Source organism: Rhinopithecus bieti, unplaced genomic scaffold (assembly GCF_001698545.2).
Source record: "Rhinopithecus bieti isolate Rb0 unplaced genomic scaffold, ASM169854v2 scaffold_19840, whole genome shotgun sequence".
Taxonomy (NCBI): Eukaryota; Metazoa; Chordata; class Mammalia; order Primates; family Cercopithecidae; genus Rhinopithecus; species Rhinopithecus bieti.
In genome coordinates, this window is record NW_016809771.1 from 103447 (window position 1) to 113608 (window position 10162).

Consider the following 10162-nt stretch of genomic DNA (forward strand, 5'->3'; position numbering starts at 1 on the left):
TGATTTGGACAAGAGAATGAATGATGGGGATAGAACCCAGCTGAGCAGGAGAATGAAGACAGTGATTACAGAGAACTCTTTCAAGCAGTTTTCCTCTGGGAGAATTCCAGTTTTAGTACTGTGGTACCCTCTTCTCTTAGAAATCAACCACATACAGCAAAGAGAAAGAAGCAGAAACAAAAATGGCATCTTTGCCTGACTTGTTCACTCTTTTATTAAAAAAATTTTCAGAGAGAAGTGAAAAAGGAGCTTCACCTGCCCATGACCAGCACATGAAGAGGAAGGCTGGACAAGCACAGTGGGACATTTGGAAAGAGTAATTCAAGGAAATATTAAACAAAAGAAGACACAAAGTGGAAAAGCCATCACATTGTGGGAAAAAATGACACGGAACAATCAAAATAGAGATATAACCTCATTACCTTACAGAGAAAGGGCCATTTAATCATCCTGGCAAAATGATCAGGTTATTTCCAATGAAATTACATTAATTCATTTTGGGCAGGTCAGTTCAATCTCTCATCTTTCATTCCTTTACTAGAATATTCACCTCACAGGATGTGAAGAAGGCATATAGCAGCTCCTGTATTTAATAAATAATAGCTTCTCTTCTGCTAAGTGGATAATTAAAAGTGATTGACAGTAATTTCTTATATAAAACCTGTACTCATTTTATTTACTCTGTATAAAACCACAAAGGTCAACATCATTTCAGTTCCAGTTTGAATGATTACAAATTACGAGATCAGATCTACTTGAAGCATATAGGACAGTTATATCTACTAGTTCACTTGAGTATATCTTTTAAAAAAATTTTTTTTTGAGACAAGGTCTTGCTCTGTCACTCTGGTTGGACTGCAATGGCATGATCTCGGCTCACTGAAACCTCTGCCTGCTGAACTCAAGTGATTCTCCAGTTAAGCCTCCCAAGTAGCTGGGACTAGGCATGCACCACCATGCCTGGCTAATTTTTATATTTGTAGTAGAGACAGGGTTTTGCCACGTTGCCCAGATTGGTCTCCAACTCTGCACTCAAGCAATCTGCCTGCCTCGGTTTCCAAAAGTACTGGGATTACAGTTGTGAGTCACCACGCCCAGCTGTATTTTAGAAGTATAATTGCTGCATAGGTTTTTTTTTTTTCAAAAATTCAATTAAAGTCACATAAATATGAAGTACTATAAATTCTGCAGGAAGTTTGAGTTTACCAAATTCAGTATATATAAATGTAAAACATTTCTAATTAAGAATATAGTGCATATATAATATAAACATGTAAAATGTAATAGAAATATGTAATACATGTAATAGAAACATGTAAGATGTTTCTCTTTAGCAAACCTTTGCTAATGTATTCATGAATGTTTAATCTGAATTTCTGTCCCCTATGATTTCCTTGTTAGTAGGTTTTCTTTGTTTTTCTTCTACCTCTTACCTTCACATGAAAATTTTTTCACTTTGGTAAATGACTTTTCATCTTAATTAAACATAGAGGAAAGGATCTGTCATCAGTCACTCTGTTGCATTTGTCAAAAAGTCAAGAGGCTGTTAAGAAACTATGCAAGTGCTTTCAGAATTTAAAATTAAAATATACAGTTTTAGAACTTATAGCAACTAGAACTAAACATACTGCTTGCAAGTGCTGAAATGTAGTTATGCTGTGTCTAAATGTCTTATATAAAGATAATATACTTATAAATGAGTGCTATTTTTAAAAAAGCAAAAACCTTCTTTACTACTTAGTTTCACCCACTTACTTCTTGGTCAGAATGCCAAGTGGAATATTATCCGTTTAAAATTCCATTTGAAAGTTTATTTTCTGAATTATTATCATTGAGAACTACAGTGAGCAGCCCGATGTGATGTAACTACTTAGGAAACAGTCTATTGGACTCAGCATTAGTGACTGACATCTTCAAGGGATGAGTGTGCATCATCAAAGTTAAATCAAAGCTGCTAATATTTATAGCCTGGGTTGAACAAAGGGAAAATTTTCAAACGAAATGTTCTGAGGGAAGACCTCTCCTCAGGACAGCTTATATATTTATGTACAGGAATAGACATTAAATTTCCTGGCTTCCTTCTTTTTTCCCCAACTGTGAAGGGCAAAACACAAATTTGGCAACATCTCCTGGAAGAAAAAGAATCATATAAGTGGCTGAAAAGGCAGTTCAAGGAAGCAGTTTTTGAAATGCTTCAGAATAAAGTCTAGTGAACAGATTGACATCTAAAGGCTTCAATACTCTGACTACAACCTTCATTTCTAACTTGTTTGCTTTGATTCTCCTTCTGTAACTCCTTAACTACAGTTAGACTGGTCTCTCCCTACACCTCCAAAAGGTGTTTGCTTTTTCTCTCTGTGTTTGTGCTCATGAATACCCTCTTCTCCCCTTTTCGTCTCTCTAAGTCCCATTACTATTTCAGGTGCAACTCAAACTCATTTTACCAAGTCTTTCTCAGTCCAGAGTATTTCCTTTACACTCAAAACCACTACAGCAATTATCTGTATAATTTAATACTCAATAATCATGCATTTCTTTCTGAGATGTCCTATGTTGTTATTTAAACCGTTATTTTCATCCAAATTGTCTGTGTGTGCGTGTCTGCCTGTCTAGCCTATACTTTTATACAAACCCACAACACCTAACACATAGTTCACCATGCACGACAATAGAGTTCTCAAGAGCATATATCACTTCCTGAGAGTTCTTTTAGAAGTCAGCTAAAACATTTCCAAGACAGTTCTTTCCTTTCTGCTTACTAGTAAAATAGTGGCTCAGATATCTGACTAATAACTCTTTAGGTGGAAAAAAAAAAAAAAAGTCCTGTACAATACTGCAATCCTTAACACCAGACTCAGAGGGAATCCATTTTAATCTGAAATAGGCCAGGACACATCACCACTTATTTTGAAGGGTCTGGCTGCTCTGCATAAACACACAAGTGCAGGAGCAAGTTTTCCAAGATTCATTGAGATGTGAGCCAGCGATGTATGCCTCAGATTAGCAGCAAGCCAAAAGCCAAAAGACGCAGACTCTTAAAACATTTATGACATGTTGGTCAGGAGCAATGGATGACAGCCCAAGGAAACAGTAATGTGATACTGAGCTTTTCACCTTGAGGTGACTGATTAAAACTCAGCTTGGGATCATGAGAAATTTATAGCACCCTAATGCAATAAAGAAAGCTATCTGCGACCCAGGGAAAGTGACCATAAGACAAAGGCCACTACCACAAGTCCACAGGGAGATCTGAGACAGAGGCACAAAGACTAAAAAGAAGTTAAGTCATCTGTAATCTCAGCACTTTGGGAGGCTGAGGTCGAAGGATTGCTTGAGGCCAGGAATTCGAGATCAGCCTGGGCAATATAGCAAAACTCTGTCTCTACAAAAATTCTTTTTAAAAAAATTAGCTGGGTGTGGTGGTGTGCAGTCTCAGGTAGTTCCAGCTACCTGGGAGGCTGAGGTGAGAGGATTGCTTGAGCCCAGGAGTCTGAGGTTGGCTGCAGTGAGCTATGGTCGCACCACTGCATTCCAGCCCGGGTGACAGAGCGAGATGCACACATGCGTGCACACACCACGCCACCCACATCACACACAGCCATCACTTTCCACAAAGAATAAAATTCCTCTGGGGCAACCCTCAAGGTCTACTCCCTTACCTTCTTACTCTCTTAGAAGTTATCTTGAATTCTAAGGTACCTGCACTAAATTATGGATTTGACAAAACTGCTTAAACTTGTCCCTCTTACTGTCAATTTAAAAAAGTGATTTTGGTAACTGTGAAGGCACAATGTCTACAAGACATTGTCTAGTGCCCCTATATGCATATTTACCTTACTTCCTAAGATTTCTTAGAGTTTGCTGTAACAGAGTGAAAAAGCGCATGCAACTTGGCATGAGAAGATCCAACTTGAGTCTCGGACCTCAAGCAACTCACTCAATCTGTGTGAACCTCAGGCTCCTTTCCTATAGAATTGGGGTAAAAATAACCTATATTCATAGGAGACTGTGAAGATTGAAGGTTAAATGTACTACTGCCAGAAAAAAAAAAAGAAAAAAAACATTTACCTCTGCCAACTGCTTTACAAAATCAAGTAAAATTACAGTCACTTTTTTTTTATCCTCACTGGGAAAGGTTATGCTGAACATTGATCAGATTTCCTACTCCAGGCCAGAACAAAACAAGAAGTCTCAAACCCCGAGATCTTCCAAGCACATGTGCAGCTCAAATGATAAAAGGGAACTATGAGACATGACTTTAATAAGGCTTTGGAAAATACAAACTAAAACTAAAAATCACATTCTCTTTGCCCCCCTATTTAGTCTAAGATGAAGTTCCTAACCCTCTTATAGATTGCAACTAAAAATCATTTGACATCTCAACTAATTTAATCCTTCCTCTTAAAAAATGCATGCAGGCTGGGTGCAGTGGCTCACGCCTATAATCTCAGCACTTTGGGAGGCCAAAGTGAAAGGCTCACTTGAGGCCAGGAGTTTGAGACCAGCCTAAGCAATACAGCAAGACTCCATCTCTATGAAAAAAAAAAAAAAAAAAACCCTTTTAAATTAGCTGACTGTGGTGGTACATGTCTGTAGTCCCAGCTACCTGGGAGGCTGAGGTGAGAGTATTGCCTGAGCCCAGCAGTTTGAGGCTCGCTGCAATGAGCTATAATCATACCACTGCATTCCAGCCTGGGTGACAAAGCGAGACCATATCTCTTAAAAGAAAAAAAAACACACACAGCCAAACTATGGATTTTAAAGTAAAATACATAAAAGTTCAAGGACGAAGAAAATTTTCAGAACTAATGGCAATCCTGTAAAATAATATATGAGGCCAAACATGAAATTAACATTTTTAAAAGCATGTTTTGCACTAATTCTCAATGCAATTTGGATGACAACATTTTGTTAACTTCAAATTTATCATCAAAAGCCTTTTCCTTTTTCTAAATTTATAGCAACTTAGTATTTCTCACTGCAGAAAAAAAGTTTTTAACCATTTAGAACTTTAGTTGGAAAATATCCATACCAAATCAAAGACATTATAATTTCACAGGCCCTGTTTATTAATATTATATGACTAGTCAAATACAGCACAGTGCCTAAAAAACAACAGTTTCAATAAATATGTACTGAATGAAGGAAACAATAAATGAATGAGTGAATAAATGATAAGTTTGTCTTCCAAGGTTTTGTAAAACCCTTCTACATATATGAAATATCCTTCCAGTGAAAGAGAGTTGGTTCTTCCTTTCTCCATTGTCAGTTGCATAAAAATACAAAAGGAAACCCATCCAAACCACAGGCATATGATGGATAAAAGTATTTAGAGTTGACTAGTCAAACAAATATTCATTCAGATCCTGCCAGAAGAACTAAGATTTCACAAGGAAAACCCTTGAATTTAATTTTCCTCCTTTCCATTACATTTGCTTGGCAGACACTTAGCCCCATCAGAAGAGAACCATTAAATATATCACTGCAATTCTCTTGAACATTCAAGTTCACTGTGTACCATAATACTTTTTAACTTTCCTTTCTGAAAAAAAAAAATTAAAAATGATTCCTCAAAGAGAATGTGTGGTTTTTATATTTGCTAACTTAGGAATCTTCTACTCCCTTCTTATAACTACAACTTTCTTCTGGACTTAGCTTAATTCACATTCATACCTAGTCCTTGACATAAGGTTCTCATGTTTGGTAGCTGACTATCGACTTAATCAAATCATTTAAATCACGCAGCATTAAGATACTACATTTTGGCAATACACTTTATTCCACATGTCTGAAAACTTCAGAATTTCAGACAATCATCAGTGGAAATGTAGATTGTTGATGATTAGTTTACAAATGCTCTCCCCAAAAATCAGAATAAGTCTATCTTTAAGTCATCTGATGAGTTACAAAGACTGTATTTGAAAACAGATTCTTCCAAAACTACAAAAAGTAAAGCAAAGCCTTCTAATGATTAGACAAGATCAGTTTAAATATATACTAATCATGCATTTGAATAATTGGTCTACATTTCTCCCTTCTCTAATTGTTACAACTTTTCAAAGAATACAATTCACTTTATTCTACTCCCATATAATCAACCACCATTAGTTGCTAATGTGGTAAAACATCATCCCAAATAAACTGTGTTCACTCTGAATAATGTTGCAATACACTGAAAATTTCAAGCACATGTAACAAAATCAGTTACTTCAATATTTAAAGTAATGAGTTAAAATTTCAGAAATTCCTCAGATGCTAACTTTTTAATGACAGTAAATTGACATATCATTATCTTGCTACCAACTAATAAATGACTCTAGGATGCAATAAGAATTCATTCCATGTTGTCTGTCAGAACACCAAAGACACTCAGCTTGTAAGTACTCAGCCTCTGTTAGAACAAAGTAGATGATAAATGTGATTCTCTTATCAAAATATACTAGTTTTTTTTAAAACCTAGGAATAGTAAAAATTTGGTGTTCAGACATGCTTTGGGAAACTCATTCCATTATTTTTCACTGGGAAGAGGGCATAATGATGCAGAACCAAAGTGCCAGAAATGAATGGGGACTGTGGTTCTCTTTTGACTTACCTGCTTAAGTGCACATTACTGGTGTGCAGCCCACATGCAGCCAATATGTCAGGGCCCAAAGGTTTCATACCAAGAGATCATGCAGAGACAATGCATGCACAACTCATTTGTCCCCTGGGAAAGTTAAAGTAAACCTTCTGCAACCAGCTCTGAAAATCAGCTGCCCTTCTGAAAACCCTTTGAAGAATTATTTTCAATAAGATAGCAGCAAAATAAAGAGTAATGGAGTAGGAGACAAGGGTATTTGTAAAACAAGGCCTAGTTGGACTAACAAAGTGATCTTCTTACTTACTAGAGGCTCTTACATGGAAAAGTGAGAGAGGGGATCAGCTGTCATATGATCCCTGGCAACCCCTAAAGGGCATGTCCCCAGCACAAAATTCATCACATAAGAGTAGCAAGAGAAATTTTTTACCAAGAGTAGAAATTTGGTTTTTGCACACTCAAAGACTGGAATTTGTGCACAAGTTGAAGATGAATTCACTAACTGAGTAAAGGGTTAGGAAACTGAAGTGGAGTGAAAGTGTCTGGAATTGGGATGAAGGGTTAGACAGCTATAGAAAACAATGGGTTGGCGACATGACAGCCAAATGAATATTGTCATTATCACTTAACCATTTAATGCATGTTTTCTTCATGCATAGCAAAATAATGTATTGACTGTAAACAAACTTTGCCCTATTATCATTTTTTCAGTAGATAATAAAACTTTTCTTCTACAGTTCACTACTAAGAGACTTTCTTTAGTAATATGATTACTGTCATGCATCACATAATGACACTTTTGTCAGTGATGGACTGCATTTATGATGGTGGTCCCATATGATTATAATGGAGCTGAAAAATTCTTATTGCTTAGTGATGTAGCCTTTGTAATGTCATAGCACAACAAGCTTTTCTATGTTTAGATACACAAATACTGACCACTGTGTTACAATTGCCTGGAATATTCAGTACAATAACATGCTGTATAGGTTTGTACCCTAGAAGCAACAGGCTATGCCACATAGTCTAGGCATACAGTAGGCTATACCACTAGGTGTGTGTAAATCCACTCTGTCATGTCCACACAATGACAAAATTGCCTAATGATGTGTTTCTCAGAACATATCCCCATCATTTAGTAACTCGTAATTGTATTATTATTAAAAGTTATATAGATTTAAAATGCCATTTGTCAAAGTGTTAGCTTAATAAAAGCTTTTCATAAGTTCAATTTCTTCTATTTTTAATTTTGTATAATAAATCAACCAAAAAACAGGCCTGTCATAGAATGACACTCAGCTGCAGTTCTTGACAAATAGCTATTTCCCCTCCCTGATTATGGCACCAGTTGCTGATGTCGAAAGATAATACTATGACAAATTTAGTTACAGATTTAATTGGCTTTAATTCATGATTCATGAATCGGGGCATCCTCCATTCTACAAAATAGAATGAGAGCTCCCACTGGGCAATGGTGTAATATTGGGCTGTATAAGGTAGCAACAAGGAAACAGAACAATAGGAAAAAAGTTGACTAGTTGACATCAGGTTACTTCAGGTTACTTTCTTTGTAAGGGTTAAAAGCAGAAGGAACTTCGTGTTATGCTGGTTCAAGTAGATTCAAATCCTCTGTTTGCAGGAAAAATTGGCCCGTTTAGGATCTATCTGCTTCTTTAAAGTTTCAGTTTGATTATGTGGCATTTAGCATGACTGACTCCATTTTGGTTTGGTCTGGTCTGTTTGGGCCTAGTGCAAGAGCTCAGTTCAAAACAATGGCCTCTCATAATTTTCGTTTAACACTTACAAGTGAGTCATGTTAATCAAAATTACGTTATCTGGCCGAGTACAGTGGCCTGTGCCTGTAATCACAGCACTTTGGGGTGCCAAGGCAGGAGGATCACTAGAGCCCAGGAGTTTGAGACGAGCCTGGGCAACATGGAGAAACCCTGTCTCAAAAAAAAAAAAACAAAGAAAACAAAAAAACACCACGAAAATTAGCCAGGCTTGGTCACACGCACCTGTAGTCCCAGCTACCTGGGAGGGTGAGGTGGGAGGATGGCACCATGGCACTCCAGCCTGGGTGAAAAAAGCAAGACCTTATCTCAAAAATAAATATATAAATAAATAAAATTATGTTATCTTAGGTAAACATAATTTTTTTTTTTTTTTTTGAGAAAGAGTCTCACACTGTCACCCAGGCTAGAGTGCAGTGGCGTGATCTCGGCTCACTGCAACCTCTGCCTCCTGGGTTCAGGTGATTCTCCTGCTTCAGCCTCCCAAGTAGCTCAGACCACAGGCATGTGCCACCACGCCCAGCTAATTTTTGTATTTTTAACAGAGATGGGGTTTCACAGCATTGGCCAGGATGGTCTCAATCTCTTTACCTCGTGATCCGCCCACCTCGGCCTCCGAAAGTGCTGGGATTGCAGGCATGAGCCACTGGCACCTGGCCCAAATTTCATTTTTTAAGATGCAAATTAAAACCATTTAAATGATGGAGCAATGACATTCTCTAGGGATAGATGGTGTATCAATTTCATAAAGGCCTCTGCTTCAGGAGACTATTGTTATTATTCTGTGAATGTACATTACATGAAGACTTTTTTGTTGCTCCAGACAACACTTGTACGACCCTTCATCAATATCATCTACTTTCTCAATTTACAGTATGCTACTTTTCTTTAGGCAGACACAGAAGTGCTAAATTGTTTAAGCTGACACCCACTTTCTAAGACCCATACTGTCTTGCCAAAGTGTCTGTGGGCCAAGGGAAGGCCTTGGGTAATGGGACATGTAAGTGATGGTTACTTAGAAGTGTTCTGAAATATAGGAAACTGGGGACCCAAGAATCCTCACCTCTGGACAAGTGGCTGTTTCTGTTCATGATACCAGCACCTGCTTTAATTGAGGAGACCCATAATCCACGTAGATGTAAGACTTTGGATAAGATAAAGCAAGTGCTCATATTAGAGTAAAAATATCCACCTGTGTCCTAGATACGGTTTAAGTGTAATTCAATTATTGTCAATATTATGCATCATTTTCACTCTCTGGATGATAATTAAATCTTCTTATGCTCAGAAACAAAACAAAACAAAATTTTCATCTTAGATCATTGAAGCCTTCATCAATCTTCTTTATTCACATTAGTATTCTTTACTCATGTACTGTCTAGGTCGAATAATTTTACCTGATAGCAAGAATATAATTCATCAAGAAGATAAAGTACAAAATGACCCCTATTCCCCAACCTACTTTACAAAACACAGGATGTTTTGTCTACAACAACTGTTAATTGCAAACTTTGAAAGATTAGACAACAGAGTGAAATAAAGTAGCAGTTATATTAGGTAATAATTAAAAGTATGGATTTTGAAATCAGACTGCCTTAATTCATTTCTGGCTCCAGTACTTAGCAGTTTGTAAGCTTAGATATCAATCTGCAAAAGCTCAGTCTCCTTATCTACAAAATAGCTACTTCACAGGAGGTTATCTTTGTAAAGCATTCAGGGCATGTGGGACACACAGCAAATGCACAATGAAGGTTAGCTCTACTATTATTTTATACTATTGTCTAATGATCTA